The sequence below is a fragment of the Triturus cristatus genome, chromosome 10 (genome assembly GCF_964204655.1).
Source record: "Triturus cristatus chromosome 10, aTriCri1.1, whole genome shotgun sequence".
Taxonomy (NCBI): Eukaryota; Metazoa; Chordata; class Amphibia; order Caudata; family Salamandridae; genus Triturus; species Triturus cristatus.
Window position 1 is genome coordinate 906,838,221 of NC_140593.1, and position 18,563 is coordinate 906,856,783.

Sequence of the window (18,563 nt, forward strand, 5' to 3'; positions counted from 1 at the left end):
ACTGTAGACGGAATTGAGAGTCAAAACATTTGCCAAAATGACTATGTATGGGCATGAAGAAGGAGGCAATTTGAGAAAACAAGGAAAACAAAAAGATTGAGCAATGGTGAGTGCAAGTTTCTGAGGTGCAGTAAATGCATGCCTAAGGAATACACATCTGGACTGCAAAAAGGAGTGTTAGCACCACTACAGCGCCTGCAAGCTGACTGGAGTAATAATAACAGGAGTCTTTTCTGGTGATCCATTAGAGTTGTGAAAAGAATTATGTGTGGAACGTGGGAGTGCCATAGACTGCCAGGGGGAGTGCATGGAAGCGCTTGTGATGAAGATACCACGTTTCTACCTATCGCCACAGAAATCAGCCTTGACTCTATGCACTATAGCCAATCATAAATTGGCTGCAGTAAGTCCTTCATAAGTTCTTTACCGCCAAGACAAAGTTGACTAAACACAGCCAGCATATCAAGTAAGGGTGGGCTCAGGGTCTCCATTGTTCCAATGCATTTGTCAAACCTTTCCGCAGATGGATTATCATTAAACACTTCCCTCTTTTTTTGTTTGACCACTGGCTAAATAGGAGGTGACAAAAACCTTGGTTCTGTCTGATAATACAGGATTAAGACTATCAATATTCACAGGACTGGTGCACTGGAAACTTTCAATAATGGTACCTTTGCAAATGCGGCGAATGCTGCTTTCTGCTTTCCACTTTCTAATTAAGTAAATGCAAATAAATGGTAGGGAAGAGGATGAAAGAGAGGTGGACCAGCCCACGCTCTGTCAGTCGCTGATGTGCACAGACAACCCGCTCTTGACCTGGTTTTAGAGTCTATATTTAAATGTTTCATTTACACAATTTCATAATAAGAATAGTAAATTTGACCCCTCCAAAGTCCAACGCTTTTCCTACTGTTGCTCAGGTTGGGGTGGAAAGTAAATTCTTCCCTGCCAAAGTCCAAAATTTGTCTAACTTTGCTACATTGGAGGGAAAATAATCTCATCTCATCATACTTTATTTCAACCACAAGTCATAAAAGTTCACTTACAGTACAGAAAAGATATTAAAATGGAACAATGAAGTGATAATCTTTAAACCAGACACATTTTCGGCCTACAAAAATGCAACTGTACTGAAAAGGATTCTGCCATTGATGGATAGTCTCCTGGTAGTCGTGCTGGCCAAGGAAATGTATACATCCGCCTTGAAACACATTCGAAGATGGGTAATAGTATTGCTAGATTAATAAAAATACATATCATCAAATAAAATATTTACAGTTGAGTGTAATCGATAATGTAATTAGAAGGTAATTCGCTATCCACATCAATTCCTTTGTTCCAATGGCGATCAGTATAACTATAAAAAAGGAACCAAATAGATATTTTAAAAACAGCAAGACCATAATAAAATATATCAAATATAAATTCCTCAAATGCAGTAAAACAGTAATGGATCTGTAGTAGTAACATCAAAGTGCCAGTGTGCAAACTTCCACATAATCAGCCACAGGAGGACACCATTTACAAGAGGATTTTAAAAATACTATGGCTTAGGAAAAAACTTCACTTGTTAATCATCCTCTGGGCTCTACCCCTAATACCCCATATTTGACCCAAAAATGTTGTCACTGCACAAACAAATAATGGCCTAGCATAAGTCTTGAGGATTCTCAGTGCAATCCAATAGTCATCTGTTCCTATTATCTTACAAATTGGGGTAAACCAATTTTTCCTTGGTGTGGTATACAATAGACAAGTGAATGTTACGCGGGGTAGGGGTTCTTGATAGATTTTACAACCCGGAAAACTAAGGTTAGTTTGTCCTCCCGCCCTAGTGTTTCGACACTTGTCGTTTGGCCATTAAAATAGTAGTGATTTGTAAGATCCAGAAGGCAAGTATTGGGGAGCAATGTACGGTTTCTGAAACCATTTGTGTTAAGCTCAAAGTGACTTTTACCCAAAACGCATATATATTTTTACACTCCCATGCCAAGTGCACAAAATCAGCTAGATCGTTCCCACATCGTGAATGCTTGTATGATCAACCCCCTGTGAACAACTCTAGGGACAAAAATTGACCATTAATATACATGTCCCCTAGTGTGTTAATGCCTGCAGCGGTGAGGATTTCCAGTGCCCCCTGCTCTTGAGCCACCGAGATATTTGGATGCGCCCTTATGGACATTTTCAGTTCATATATAGGTATTCTATCCGCCCGGGCTCCCAAGTCTTGCCAGGCCCTGGTGGGGAAAGCGACTGTGTTTATATCCTTTCGCCCATTATCTAACCTATGATGTAATATCATGGCGGTCAGCGGGGTAGGGTGAGCGATGTCTGCTTCCACCGCTAAGTGCGGGAGGTAACACTGAGGGAACAGACACAAATGTGCAAACTGTGCCTGGGCACTTAGATAATACAGACGTAAGTCCGGCGCTATGAACCCACCCCTGTCAAAAGGTAGGGTTAGATAGTATGTCCCAGCTGCATCTTGGCTGTTTGCCCGCCGAGACTAGAGTTAACAAGCAAGTCTTGAGGGTCTGGAATATTGTTTTGTTCAACACAATGGTGATGTTTGGAAATAGATATAGGAATTTGGGGAGTATAGCCATGTTTGTTCCCGCTATTCTGTCTGCTAGGTGTACGGGGAGTCGTGTTCATCTAGCGACTTGATACGTTAGTTTTCCTATAGCCCGCCCATAATTAATATTGATCACTACCTCTGGGTCATTGTGCACCCATATGCCTAAATACTTCACTGGTTCCATCGTCCAAGCCAGCAGGAATTCCAGTTGAAATTTCCTGTGTATCACCCAAGAGGTTACATCTTGAAGGATCAGCCCACTGGACTGCTGTAGATTTTGTCTGTACTGCATTGGTGACTGAACACCCCACCCTATCCCCCATTCCACTTCCCCATACCCAACCTGCTAAAGACATCCCCAGAAATCCCTAACTCAACTAAATTAGAAACAGGTTCCCAGTGAGGAATTTGGTGCATTCTCATGCAGGGGCACTAGTGAACCATAGACCTCCAGATACTGAGGGAGGTGGCCGAGTGTAAGCATCAGGTATATTGCCATTGTCACAAAGTCCCATCAAATACATGCCTAATTGAGTCTGAGAGCAGTGTTCTTCACCCCTGTCGGTGCAGGGAGCTCCCTTCAGACAACTCTTATCTCATGCGGCCAATTTTAGCATTTGGCGCTACCTGGTCGCAGTTTTGTCCCCCAGTGCCATGTCTGCCCACATCATGATCTACGTCAATACAGTTTGGTGCACCCTGGTGTGCCGATGTGGTTGTTCCCCCAGGTGCTCTTTAATTCTGCCTGAGGTTATGAATACTTCCTCTCTTCATCATTGTCCTTCGTCATCAGTTCTGTCAGCTTGTTCCCGTCTGCTCCTCTTGAGGGACCTGGTGAAGTCCATGGCTGCTTTCGGGGGTGTTAAATAGTTTTGTCTTCCCGTCTATTCGGAGCTGTGCCTGGTACAGCATTGCGTATGGGATTTTGGCCACCAGCAGTTGTTTCTTCGCAGGTAAGTATGCTCAATGGGCTGCCTGGACTGCTAAGGTGAAGTCTGGATAGAAGGCAGGATAATTACCTTTCTATTTTATGCTCTGCTTTTCTCTTGCCAGGCACAGCACAGTGTCCCAATCCCTATAATTGAGTCGGCCTCGGTGGAACCCCAGGGATCGACCGAGTTGTAAAGGGCCTGTGCGCCCTATACACAATCAGTACCTGCAACAAGTTTTCAAGCTCAAAAATGTCTTTTATCATGTCTTCTATATCTAACTCCAACTTGTCTGTGTTTGATGATTTTGGCAGCCTCATGGTTCTAAGGTTATGGCACCTTGAGCGCGCCTCCAAATCCTTTATGATGGCCAGCACTTTTCTATTTCTAAGCATTTAGTGGAAACATCCTTCAGGTTGTCCTCAGTTTCTGATATTCGTTTTTCAGCTTCCCCTAGCTGGGCACCCTGCTTGTCCAGCTTAGCAGGCATATGATCCATTCCTATGTTCAGCACGTCGATCTTACCATGAATGAATTGGAGGCTGTTGTGCATCACAACCAGGGTTGTTTCCAGTGAGCTGGATCCATCCGCTTGCAACTCTTGATCCGAGTCTGACATTGTGCGTTGCTGAGATCTGCCTGGTTTTCAAAGTTTGAAGGTAAGTATTTTTTTATCTCTTTTTCCCATCCTCACTCTAAATTGGCTGCGGTCAGGTGGGCTTGCAACTTTCTCTAGCGGTTGGTATCCGGCGCTGTTCCTTTCACTCCACAATACCACACATGTGGAACGAGGGACCTTCCAGGGCAGCTACCTCTCTTTTCTTGCCGCTTTTGAACCTCCGCTCTTGACCCTATTGCCGCTTCTTTCAGTGGCTTGTGTTCTCAGCTCTTCATTTGGCGCTGTGACCTATTAAGAGGTGTGGTGCAGCACCAGGGCAGCTGACTCCGGAACACAGGGGCTCACAGTTCGATCGCCGGTGGCAGATTAGCCCAGCACCTTGTGACTCTTGATAACAGCTCGCTCAATCTTCCCGACGGCCCCCAGCACCGGGACACCTCTCTGGAGGTAGCTGTGCGCTTTACAAATGCTGGTACTTTTTTTATTGCTCGACAATTAGGCATCTGGTGTGGTCCCTGTGCTGCGAGGCTTCAGCTCGCTCAGTCGCCTCTGTCTTGCACAGGGCACAGGCCTGTGCTTCTTTTAAGTCTGCCTTCGCAGCTCGCCACACTCTGCCTCCTGGGGCTAGATTGTGCAGTCCATTAGCCAATTATAGAGATCGTGGCACCCCGTGGGTGTACCGAGCTTATTTACAGTATTGCGCCCTTCAACCCTGTGCCTTCGCTTAGCAGGGCTAAGACACCGATACACACGCCCGGCAATGTCCACATCTTGCTGTTCCTCATCTTCAATTACTTGGTTATTGCCGTTATATCCACGCCGGCTTCCCACTACTATTGCCTGGGCATCATTCTTGGCCTATTTAATGCCAAGCACTGCTGCTGGGCCTTTTCATTTCTGTGTGCGGTGTCACAAGCAATGCCTCACCATTTAATTATTGGGCCTTTTCTCGACTTTCGTCCGTGGTCAGGTTTCTCGGTAGGCTGGCGTTTCTTCACCCCGCCACACTGTTCCTCCACCAATCGGCTGGCTCATCACGCCTGTCCGCATCTCGTCCCGTCGCCTCTGCTCTCCTGGCTGCCGCTCAAGGGTGCCGTTGCCAGTCGCGTTCGGGTTATCGCTGGTGGTCTACTGACCCTTGCCGATCATGCAGTGTTCTTTGCCTCTACAGCCACCGCCGCTTATGAGGTAATGCAGTTGTGGCTTATTCAGCTTCACTGGGTTCCCGTGGTTGGCACCATTTTTCCCTGCACGTAACGCCTCTCAAGGATATGGGTGATTCTGTGCCCAGCTCCAATTTCTTACAGATTTTTTACCACTGTGCAGAAGCGCCGTGCATTCCTGTGACGGGTCTTCCCCGATGTGAGGCTCAATCATGCGGCAATTGCAGAATATTGGGCAGATTATTGACTCGCCCGGTGGAGCTGCACTAAAGCGCAGCCATCTTGCCGTGCGCCCTCTAGCACCCCTTCCTCCAGGCACCATAGTTCTGCGCCATACGTCACAGAGCTCACCACTTTAGCATCGTATACCTGAGGTGCAGGACCAATCAGTTTGCTATGTGATAATTGATGCTATGTGATAATTGATGCTGTCTCCCTAAGACCCCAGACAGCTGTTTATACTTCAGAACCATCTTGCTAATGTGGGATTTCCAGGACACGTTTTCTGCTATGTTTAAACCCAAATAATCAAAAGCACTGACCCTTTCAAGCTGAATACCTCCAAGCCTCGGGCAGCCCGGAAGGATTTGTGAGGGTCCAGGGCCATAAATTTAGTTTTTAGTGTATTGATTACTAAGCCTTTAGTATCGCAGAAATTGGAACATATCTGCAACTGTTGAAGCCCTCCAGGTGTTTTTAATGCCAGCAGGGTATCTTATGCAAAAAGAAGCCTGACTACCTTTTCCCCACCTAGCATAGGAGCATCTGCTGGTTTCGCACTAAGAAATTGAGCCACGCTGTTAATGAGCAGTGAGAAAAGTGTTGAGGCCAAAACGTAGCCTTGTCGGACACCCTTGGTAACAGAGATTGGGTCTGTGAGTTGGCCTTCCGAGCCTCATCGCACCCTGGCAGAATTTCCTTCATGCAGGCGACTAGGTTTGGTCTCCAAGGGTTTGCCACAGTTTCTGCCTAGGTACAAGATCAAACAACATCTTAAAGTCTATAAATGCGACATACAGGCTTCCTTTCCCAATTAGAACTGTTTTCCAGCAAAGAAGGAGAAAACAGAACACTTGATCTACAGTCCCTGTTTTCTCTCTAAATCCTGCTTGGTATGGGGATAAGATATTATTTTCATTGGCCCATAGCTGGATTTTATTCAAGAGCACCCTGCTAAAAACCTTATGCAATGCATCAATAAGGCTGATTGGCCTATAATTACTGGGGGATGACCTATCACCTTTTTGCAGCTTTCTAAGAATCTGGGATGGGGGCACCTTCAGCAATGGTATTAAATAGTCTGTACATATATTTTGTCCAGCCAGTGGTGTCCCAAAGGAAAAGATCACCCAGTATTCCATCAGGATCTGGTGCTTTGGACAGGACTACAGTGCTCATTACAGATGAAATATCTTTCATAGAAAAAAGGGCCACATTTGTTGTAGGGTAAACATATGGGTTGCACAGTCAATTGCTTGGGTGCTTCTTGGTCGGTGTATAAGGTAGAAAAATGATGGAACCAGACATCAGGCGAAATATGGTTTTATAATTCGGTATGCCCTAATTCAGCACCCCAAGCCAGCAACAACCAGAATTTTTTGCTGTCTCTAGTTTGGCATGCAACCTTAAGGGACTGCCATCTAGCTTCGTCCCAGTCCCGCTTTGCTCTCCAGATTTCCAGCTTATAGGCCTTCCCCGCATTTCTTATCCCCACTAAATCCCTAGTTTTGACTGCTTGTACTAAGTGATCTAGAGTGCCTACAAGCCTTGTTGTACCAGATCTGCATATTATTCTTGTTGGACTGCATATGTTTGCTATGTTTATTAGCTGTGAAATAGTGGTTCAGCTGGATGATAAAATGGCCACAGAGCCTTGTAGCTGCAAGCCTCCCTTCCTCTGTTGCCATCGATGCCGCAACCTCAGCTGTGGCAATCGCTAGATCAATCCGATTGCTCCTTAATTTGTCCTGGTCAGTAACTAAATTATGATCAAGAGTAGCACATTCAAATTTGAGTGTGTCCCCCTGGGCACTCGGGAGGAAGAAAAACGTTTACAATTGTTCATATGTTTTGGCAATTTTATTCATTGCTTTGCTTAAATCAATAAAGTTTTCAACGTTGTCAATTCATTGTTTTTCTTTAAAGTATATACATCTTTTCATGACATCAATGTTTGTTTGTAATCCAATGCATTTCGGGTTACTGCGAACCCTTCGTCAGGGACAAACCTGTAAACGCAATCAGAGATGAGGAGGCTTACGCGTATGATTTGTTAGAATCCCTCTTTAGTTTCCACACACTCTATGAGTCCGTCATTTAAAAAACCACATAACAACACGCTATACCGAAACATAGCTACCAGACGCTTGAACTATTGAAATCCCGGACACCAAATGTAAGTACCTTACACTTAATTCTCCAAATGTCATCATGACATTAAAACGTTCACGCACTGTTTTCTGTAAAACTATTCTCAACCGGTCATTTTTTTACCGTAAAACTCTATCAAATACACTCCTAGTTAAGACCATGTAAAACAGCCATTTTAACTTTTACAGCCAGCGTCACGGCAGGAAACAAACACACAAATCCCCGTAAATGCTGATCTGACAAGTGTGTGTACCAGAATCAATCGAGGCATACTTTTTCTCCCCTAGACAGAATTTGAAGTATGACATGTCTAAATGCAAATACAGTGAATAGATTGTGTTACACGACTCCAAAACATTTTATTAAAGCCTCCTCATCTCTGATTGCGTTTACAGGTTTGTCCCTGACGAAGGGTTCGCAGTAACCCGAAATGCATTGGATTACAAACAAACATTGATGTCATGAAAAGATGTATATACTTTAAAGAAAAACAATGAATTGACAACGTTGAAAACTTTATTGATTTAAGCAATGAATAAAATTGCCAAAACATATGAACAATTGTAAACGTTTTTCTTCTTCCCGAGTGCCCAGGGGGACACACTCAAATTTGAATGTGCTACTCTTGATCATATCATATGACGTATAGGGACCGATACGTCACCCCAGGAGCACCGAACAAATCCTAAATCTCTATAAAAACTTCGTGAATCTGGTTGTTGCGCACGCAAACATTCATTCTTTCAAGTAACTAAATTATGCCACTTAAGGCGGCGCCAATCATTTGTTGGACACACCTCTTTTGTAACCAGCTCCTGGATCTTTGGCAGGACTACTGGAGCTCCCCATAAATATAGCATTTTAAGGCAAAGGGGGTTATGATCACTATCTATTCTATCATCAACCACCATATCATCTACAAAGTACCACAACCTCAGATCCAGCAGGATGTAATTGATGCAGCTCTCCTGCCCTAGTCTGTTAAAGGTGTTGGACCCAAGTCTATCTGATTTGGGCCTTCCATTAACTGCCCAACTCCAGAGTCATAGCTTTAACTTGCAGCAATATTTGGGTCCACTTTTTGACAGGCTTCAAGTCCACTGGTGGGACCCACCACTTATTTTCTTCTTCCAATACTTTCTGCATCTCATCCCCGTCTAGAGGTTCAAAGGTCATGTTAAAATCCCTAGCTATTATTGGGGGAGGTAAGGATTTCTTGAACTCAGATATCTCTCCAGTGATGTGATAGTCGCTAAGGGTCTACCCCCTCTGTTACATCTCACATAGACATTGAAGATGTCAATGGCAGTATTCATAAGTCTCTTTTGGCGAATTCGCATAATATCTGAGTTATTCACAGATAGCTGAGAGATATTTAAAAAAAGGCTGAGCTTAACTCACAGTAAAAGACCCCCCGCTGGACAGCCCATTTTTTTTTTGGTTGCTGGTACAAAAAAGCGAGCAAAGCCTACCTTATATTGTCACATGGCCCATTGGGACATTGGCATCGTCTCTAAGTTAGCATGAGCACGCTGCAGTTTGCCTGCTGCTTTGCACACGTTACTATAAGACTTTATTTTTCCAATCGTCTCTAGTGCCGTTTTTACATAAGAACCCATCGCTGCACTCACACTCTGCAGGTTCCTGGGACTTTGCCCGAACATTGTGGGCAAGGTGGAAAAACAATGCCCCTTGTTATTTTGTTCTGGCCAGGCTGTAGCACTTAGACAAAACATGCTGATGCAGCTGTTGTTTGGGACAACGTACTTTGGTTTTATTGGAATACATGGATAGGTACACACTCTTGGAGAGGGACCTTTCCAGGGAGAAGAGCAAGACAGCACTTATGATGTAGTTCTACCTTCTATAGGCTGATGTATGAGGTCTGCAGACCTCATACATCAGATCTTCTAATATGTAATAATACTATTTCTATGCCAGGGGAGAGGTTAGGCTATGCTGTCTTTTCACAATGACACCCTTTCATGATTCATGGACTAACTGCTATGATGACCATACTTTTTTAGGCATTTGTCTGCTTGTTGGGGCACCTATAATGCATCTTACAGCATGTTAGTTAAAATAAATATTTTAAACTTGTTGGTGTCTCTGTCTTACTCTGTGAGTAGGAGAGCAAGTGAGACACTATATCTAGTCGGTCCTAGACTCATGGGTACTAAAGTGGTAGGATGACTCAGTCCCTATATACTAAGGTCCCGTATTCCTACACATAGTTCTGTTTTTGGGTGGAATCCTGCAACATGGAGCTGCCAATGTTTGGTCTGGTACTTATTAATGACACCCCTGAGTAGCGCTTGTGCTTGTCCACGATACCTCTCACCCGTGAACGGAGACGTCATTTGTGGGGGTTTTACAAGCATGAAGTTTAAAAGTTATTTTGGACCTAATTTGTGCTGCTGTTTTACTTGTTCATTCCTTTATACACATGGCACAACCGGTTGCTATTGCAGCACCTAATCGCGCGCGAGCTGCTCCTCCGGCACCAGGTCACGGCGGAGGTCTTGTGATTAGCCCCATCATGATTAACTCTGTGATGGATAATAGCCCTCAAAATTGGAGTGACTTGCCATTTTGGCTCGCACAAAACTTTGAGCAGATCAGGGCTGTTTTTCCATATACATCTCCTTTTGAAAAACACAGGATTCTTGCAATAAGTATGCTGAGTGGTCTGATTCCTCCTTCAGTGGACTGCAGCACCTGGGGATGGTGTTTGCTTCACTGTATACACTAATCTTTGGCACCCCTTCGATGAGCATTTTGCCGAGCATTCTGAAGAAGGTACAGGATGAGCATGGAGCTGCGCTAGCCCTGGATTCGGGGATGAAATTAGTGGGTATGTTCCCTGTTGTCTCCGATATGATTCTGGCCAACATTAAAGGTGAAGTAGAGTTGTGGATAGAGTTCTGTGCCCGTTAATCAAATGTAGTGACAGGAATAATCATTTCCAAAACTCCTATTCTGTTGTGCTTAGTAGTCAGAATATGCCATTTTAATTGCTTCTTTTCAATAGTGAAATCGCATGAAAACAACAGCTGACACGTGTTTCGCCCGAGGGCTTTCTCAAGGCTGATATTGACAAAAGGCCACAAGAATAAGTGGTACAGAGGTAGGGTCAAATTGTCAATAGTTTACATCCAAAACGATTTAGATAGTGTGCACAATAGATAACAAAAGACAGTAAAAAACCCAGATATATCAAATCAGTTATGTGAGAGGGATGTGTGTAAAACAGGGAGAATAGGAATATAAAGAATTTGGGTAAAAACAAGAAAAATGTCAAAGGTTAAAATTACGATACGCAAACCACAAGAAAAGATGGTATAGCTTATTATACAGATTATACAGATCTTTCACTGACGTTCAATAACAGGATTATTCCAATAGCTATAATAGCAACATGTGCCAGATGATCTCATAAGCCACGTGTGAAGCGAAATAAACAATTATGCCTAAGTATGTCATGGCTGTAGTTCAGTCTTTACAGGATGAGCGTTAAAAGTAAGGTGGTTACATAATATGCAGTTGTATCACAGAGCATGTTCAAGCACAAACACACACATCAGTAATCAAGTAAATCCATTGAGTAGTCATCATCATTAGGAGCGTGTGAAAGTAGAAAGACCCATATCAGTAATCAAGTATATCCATTAAGTACTCATTATCTTTAGGAGCGTGTGCGAGTACAGTAGTAGCATAGTGTGCAGTAATGACACCGAACATTTTCAAAGGAGAGAGACACATCAATAATAAGGTATAGACATTAGGTCGTCATTATTCGAACCACAATGGAACTAAAACTCGTTATGTTTAGAACAACTATATCACCGTGATTAAATCGTAGAGAGCCCCAAGTAAAAACAAACAGAGTAATGTAAATGTCAAGGTACTTATAGAGCGCACTGTCACCAGACGGCCACTTTGCGGTGTCGCCTTTTGCGGTTTCCTGGCGCTGATACTCATACCGCTGTGGAACCCCTCCTGGCTTTCCCTGTGAAGTGTCCACTCCTGGGCACCCCCAGGGTGAAGCCAGGCATCCTTAGCGCTGTTGGGGCCGGTGTGGAGGCTAAGCAAGCTATTGCCCAGAGTTGCAGCGTGGGGCCCGTGATTAGAATAGGCACCGAGGCGAGAATAGACAGGTCCGAGGAAATTGAGCCCGAGCCCCACCGAGGCAGGAATCGAACACTGTTCCCTGGCCAGAACTCTGCTTCAGGGTCTGCCGCTCTAACCATTGAGCCACACTCCTCCACCAGAGTACTCACTCATATATTATGCACGGGATGTTGCTAAAAGTAAAAAGTCAGTTGGCTTACCAAAGTGTCTGATATGCGGTCCTATAGCTTGAAATTAAAGCAGCATGGTAAAAATCTATAATCCATTGATATATAAACATTCTAGTTGTTAGCGAGGGTCAGAATGAAATGCCTGCTTAAATAAGACTATCATGCAAAACACAGTGTATTGAGGTGAATGAAAAATATAAAGCAGTGCTGGAACCAAACAGTGACATATGGGCTCTGTGAAACCACTAAACCTGTGTTGCTGTGTGTCATAAGGCTAATAGTTGATCAAAGGTCACGTTAAGCCAAACTCAAAAAAAGAAAGTATGCGGTATGAGGAACGAGCTGGAGGCCGCGACAGAATCTAATAATCTTGCTTACTGAAAGCAAAATTAAGTGATAATATTAACACAGTACTTAGAACTGATCAGTACTGCGAGGGCTCTGTGAAAACGCTAAACAGCTGTGAGTTGCAAAGCTATTGATTTACCAAAGGTCACGTTCAGCTAATAAAGTGGAACTCGAAATAGCATGTATATATTAACCCTGCGCGTAGTGGGGCTACGTGGAGCATCGCGTAGTGTGCCCAAATCTACGCACACTCGCGCGCTCCGCGTAGCCCCACTACGCGCCGCCCGCCTCCCGCCCGCCCTCATTTTAAAATAAATTAAAGAATTTAAAAGTAAATAAAATCCCTTACCTGCGGTGCGGCGTCCCGGGGCTCCCTCTTCCTGCTTGACCGGCAACTTCTTCTCACAAATGCGCATTTCTCGCGAGCTATATTCAAAAAGCGTTTTTTCTTTTCCCAATAACTTTGGTGCCGGTTGACGAATCTTCGCGAAATTTTCGAAACGTTGGTCCAGCTCCGGTCAGCTCCTATCCTGAAAGTTTCGGGGTGATTTGCCAAGCGGGGGCCGAGAAAAAAGGGGGGTCCCAAAACACGTTTTCTCCATGTTATTTCCCATAGGAAACTTTAGACACGACTACTGCCCGAACTTCAGAACGGAATTACACCAAATTTGGCAAAAAGGTAGCCCGTGGTTCAGAAAGAGACCTTTTTTTAAATGGTGTGAATCCGTTCCGAGTTGCTGAGAAATTCAAAAAATAAGAGTAAAAAAATTAATTTCCCATAGGAAACTTTATGCAAGGATACAGCCGAAACTACTGAACGGATTTACCCCAAATTTGGCAAAAAGGTACTGCTTGGCTCAGAAAGCGATCTTTTTAAAAATGGTGTAAATCCGTTCAGTAGCCACAGGGCATGTTTTCACACATGTCACCTCAGGCCCGCCCCCTTCCTTCACCACTGTGCAAACGCGCCCCCTGGCGAGTTGTAAGTTGGGGAATTAATTCCCCCTGAATACTGAGGGTCCCAGGGAGCCAACTACCCCACCAGGTACCTCCAGTATGCTCCAGGGACCTGCGTTGCAGAGAGGTGTTCAGAGGCCATGCCCCTTTTTACACCTTTCTGCAACGCAGCTCTGTGGTGCTTACTGGAGGTACCTCGTGTGATTGTTGAACTCCTGGGACTCTCAGGATTCAAGGGGACTTCATCCCCCAACTCAAAACGCGCCACGGGGTGCGTTTGCACAGTGGTGAAGGGAGGGGGCAGGTCCTGAGTTGACATGTATGCAAACACACCCTGTGGCGTGTTTTAAGTTGAGGAATTAATTCCTCTTCAAACCGGAGGGTCCCTGGGGGCCAACTAGGCCACCAGGTACCTCCAGTAAGCACCACAGGCCTGCGTTGCACAGAGATGGTCCAGGCCACGTCCCTTTTTACACCTCTGTGCAACGTAGCTCTGTGGCGCTTACTGGAGGTACCTGGTTGGCTAGTTGGACCCCAGGGACCCTCAGGATTCAAGGGGACTTTATCCCCCAACTTAAAACGGCCACAGGGCGTGTTTGCACACATGTAACCTCAGGCCCCCCCTCCCTTCACCAGTGTGCAAGCACACGCCGTGGCTCGTTTTAAGAGGTAGTTTTAATACCCCTGCCCTATTATGTACTAGGGACTTACAGAGGAGGTCATGCTAATTACAAGGTACCCCAACGCATAGTGTTCCCTAGTGTATGTAGGTGTTTTCACTGTATTCTCAGTGGCTTTTAGCATAGCACTGGCTCTAGGCCTGGTTAGTCAGAGTCAGTTACCACCAGTACCCGTCTGAAAAAGTTGTGGGCCCAGGAGGACTTTCTGCTCCTCTGTTGGTTCTTTCTGCACATCTCTTCTTCTTCCTGCACGTTTCTGCGTGGACTTCTGTTGCTTCTGTCTGCATTTTTTTTTTTTCTTTCTGTGTGTTGTTTCTTCTTTCATCACATGTCCTACCTCTGTAGGCATAGTTAGAAATTAGCCTTTAAAAACATTAGATACTCACTTAAAAAAACATAGGTTTCAGGCACTTTATAGTTAGAAATTGGCATTTAAAAAACCTTTGAAATTCACTGAAAAAACCATAGGTTTTAGGGAAAGTTATAGTTAGTTGGACATTTCACTCGTACAAAACCAGAGAAATTCCCCCGTTATAGTTAGTTCAGCTAACTATAACTTGCGCCCCCACAATGCACTGCTGATGACGTCACATATTACATCACTCATGACATGGTCAGTGACATCGCTGATGACATCTCTCATGACATCTCAAATGACATCACAGAATTTCATGCATCTTCTCACACCCTAATATAACTTTAGATGCACCCACTCTAAATTACAGACTGCCATTCTCAAAACCATAGACACTCCAACATCAATAACTACATACCCACTCACTGATTCTTAGGTCTACACACACATCCACTCACTCACCCGTATAGTCACTCATACTTATGGTCACTCAGTACAGGACTATCATATACACTCATACACCTATATAGACACTCACACACCGCCACTCATCCATAGAGGTACTCGCACACCTAGTCAGTCATGCAAATAATTAATCACACTCCCATTTACTCACCTATACAGTTATACACACACCAGCTCACTTACTCATACAAATACTAGTACATTCTTATGCTCTTATACAATCACTGATACAAGCACACACTCATCGATACAGCTACTCTCATTATCACACACTCTCACTTATAGCCCTTTATATACTCTAACGCACATATATACTGCCTTTCACATATGTAGTTACTCACACATGTACCACTGAGATATAGATTCACTCACTAACACACCCATACACACACTCACCCACCCATACAGTCCATCACAGATGCACTCTTGAAACCATGCACCCAGTGAATCACCCACTCACACATCTATGCAGAGTTGCACACACCCCACCCACACAAACAATCAGGCACCCATACAGATACTCAGACAACCAATCAATAACTCATATAGACACTCATGTAGCTATTCACAAACCCATGCAGCCACTTACACACCAACAGACAGACGGATACAGACATTCACACAGTTTAGTCACTAACCCATGCATTCAGTAAGATGCGTTTAATCACTCACTTATAGAGTCAGTCACGCACCTACTAAATCATCCATTCAGACACTTGTGCACCCACTCATTCTTCAATACGCCTTTTCCTATATATATATTAAACATATTTTAACTTTATAGAAAAACACAGTCACTGGATGATGTCATCAGTGATGTCATCAGTGATGTCATTTGAAATGTCATCAGTGATGTCACTGACCATGTCATGAGTGATGTAATATGTGACATCATCAGCAGTGTATTGCGGGGGCACGAGTTATAGTTAGCTGAACTAACTATAAAAGGGGAATTTCTCTGGTTTTGTTCGAGTGAAATGTCCAACTAACTATAACTTTCCCTAAAACCTATTTTTTTTCAGTGAAAATATATATATATCTTTTGTGAAAAAACAAAGGTTACAAGACAAGGACGTTAATAATTTTCTTAAAGGTTGGGGTCCGAGCCCTCCCCCCTCCTGATGAACCATTTTTGGCTACGGGGACCCCTTCCCGGGTCTTGGCTAGCTTGATGGGTAACTCGTGGTAGCCAAAAGGCCCCACGGACCCGGACGGCTCCAGTCTCCTGCGGTAGCCGGCATTGCTTTTTACACCCAGGGAGATGCTGACATGCAGCTCCCTGGGTGTAAAAAGTAATGCGTGCTCTGATTTGAACAAGCGAGAGCATAATGTTCTCACTTGTTCGAAGCGGAGCACACAGTTCGCTATGGAATGGCGGGACCATCCCATAGAAAACTGCAATGTCCCAGGGGTGGGTACCCTGGGACATTGCTGGATCCGGCCTTGGGGGTGGCAGTCCCCAGGGCCATGCAGGGTTCCTGGAAAGGGGCTGTGTGGCCTGCCTCCCATCTTCTGCAGAGCCCCAAGGAGGAGAGGGTGCCCGGGCTGTTGGGGTTGCTGGACCCCCCCATTAATTATAATTACAATATTAGCCCGGGGAGGTGGCTGCGTGGAGTGGCTTGAGCCCCCGATGTATTATATTGTGATATAGCCCCTGGGAGGTGGTGGTCCCAGGGACAGCGAGGGGGCGCATGCCTCCACTTGTTTTTAACATGTTAGCCCCGGGGAGGTTGGGGTCCCCGGGCTGGAGCCCCCCCATACCCAATAATTTAATATGGCCCGAGGGAGGTGGCGGTCACGGGGACTGCTTGGGGTGGCTGGAGCCTCCCTTGCACTATAATTCAATATAGCCTCAGAGAGATGGCTGTCACCGGGGATGCAGGGGGTGCTTGGCCCCGCTGCACTTCAATAAATCATCCCCCAGGAAGTGGCAGAACCCCAGGGCTGTGGTGTCCTGCAGGGGGCCCCCATCATTATTTTTTATTGCCCACAGGCCCTGGTCCACCTGTGGGCCTAAATTAAGTAAAGATTGGGAGTCCGTGCTTCATGTTTTAAAACATTTTTGGCCGGATTCGCGGATCCACCGTGACTCCCACCAAATATATTTTCAAAAAGGTTTTTTTGTTTCTGAGGTTCCCTGAGGGACCCCGCTAAACAGTCCAATGTGGTCATGAGAATTCTATCCTGGCCCCTTTTCTTTTTTAAAACCTTTTTGCTTGTGGGACTAGGTTCGAGTCACAAAATGTCTTGCAACACTTCCTGGTTTGATGTGTTGGCAGCTAATCTCAGGCACGAGGTCGGAAGTGTTTGCGGATCCAGCACAGCCACAGTTGTATATCTGAGATCTTTACATTTTTCAAAATGAGTGCTTTCCGGACCAAGAGCTACCTTTTTGCCAAATTTGGTGTAATTCTGTTCAGCAGTTTGGGTTGTAGGCATGTCTAAAGTTTTCTATGGAAATTAACATGGAGAAAAAGCGATTTGGGACCCCCCTTTTTCTCGGCCCTCGCTTGATGGATCACCCTGAAATTTTCAAGACTGGAGCTGAAGTGAGCATCAAATTAGTTTTGAAAATTTTGGGAAGATTTGTCAAACGACGCCAAAGTTATTTACAAATAAATCAAAAACAGCTTTTTAATTGAAATCAGATCCTAACTATAACTACCTACTGGTGACTGCTCGTAGGTAATGTAATAAAACATAAAACCACATACTCTTTTAACAAAGCTCAGTATTGCAGTGAGATATGTGGCAGCTTTGCTTATTTCCACAGTTCCTAACACGCTTCAGCTCTATTCTTGAGCCTTGATCACAGGTTTTGCCTTAGTCTCTGTCTTAGAAATGACCATGTGTTATTTAAAGACTATGGGCCATATGTAGAAAGCAAAATTGCGCTCGCAAACGCCGAAATTCGCCGAATTTCGGCGTTTGCGATCGCGATTTAGCTAAGTGGTATGTAGGAAGGCAAATCTGCGTGCAAAATAAGGAATCGCTAAATTTGCGATTCCTTATTTTGCAATTGCATTTAAGGAATCGCAAATTTTGCAATTCCTTAAATGCAATGTAAGAAGCACCAAAAAAGTGCAATTTGGTCTTAAGGAATCGCAAATTACCACCAACTACAGGTTGGTGGTAATTTGCGATTTCTTTCAAAAATGCATATTTTTGCATTTTTCAAAGTGGCATGTGGTGCACACACATGTCCTTAGGGCATGTATGTGTGCCACATGTGCACCCATGCTCATTTCAGGGGTGCAACAGGGTGTCCTTTTGACACCCTGGCACACTTGAAATTGCATTCTCAATTTGCGATTCTCTAATTGAGAATCGCAAATTGAGAATGCCTTCCCATTCATTCCTATGGGCCTCTAGGCCCATAGGAATGAATGGGGAGGTATTCCTTAATTGCGGATTGCAATTTGCAATTCGCAATTAAGGAATATGTAGGATTCGCAAAATGATTTGCTAATCCTACCTACATTCCGTTTTGCAATTCTCTAATTGCGATTCCCTAAAAATTGCAATTAGAGAATCGCAAAACACGTTCTACCTACATATGGCCCTATTTGATTTGCTATGACATAGTCTTCAGGTTATGTTCCCAATCAAAGAATGTGCATTTGAACATTGTTAAAACAATAATTGATGTTCTCACACTGCAGCGTGTTGGTAAATCTTTTTCCTTTGTTTCAGACACTGAAGTCAATAGATATTCATATGATCCCAAAGCGCAAAACTATTTACTGCCTCAAAGGTATCGAGCACGCCATCTTCTCTACATCTCACCTTTGCGCT

General features: G+C 44.4%; 2 long non-coding RNA genes across 2 annotated transcripts in view; one reads left to right on the top strand and one right to left on the bottom strand.

Moving 5' to 3' along the window:
• Positions 1-18,563, top strand: part of LOC146796231 (uncharacterized) — a 68,732-nt gene that overhangs the window by 13,912 nt on the left and 36,257 nt on the right. The window lies entirely within an intron of this gene.
• The window catches only part of LOC146796232 (uncharacterized), a 204,073-nt gene continuing 186,792 nt past the window's right edge, over positions 1,283-18,563 (bottom strand). The window contains exon 3 of the long non-coding RNA XR_014969586.1: positions 1,283-1,357. This is a non-coding gene — a long non-coding RNA (uncharacterized LOC146796232). The remainder of the gene's footprint in view (positions 1,358-18,563) is intronic.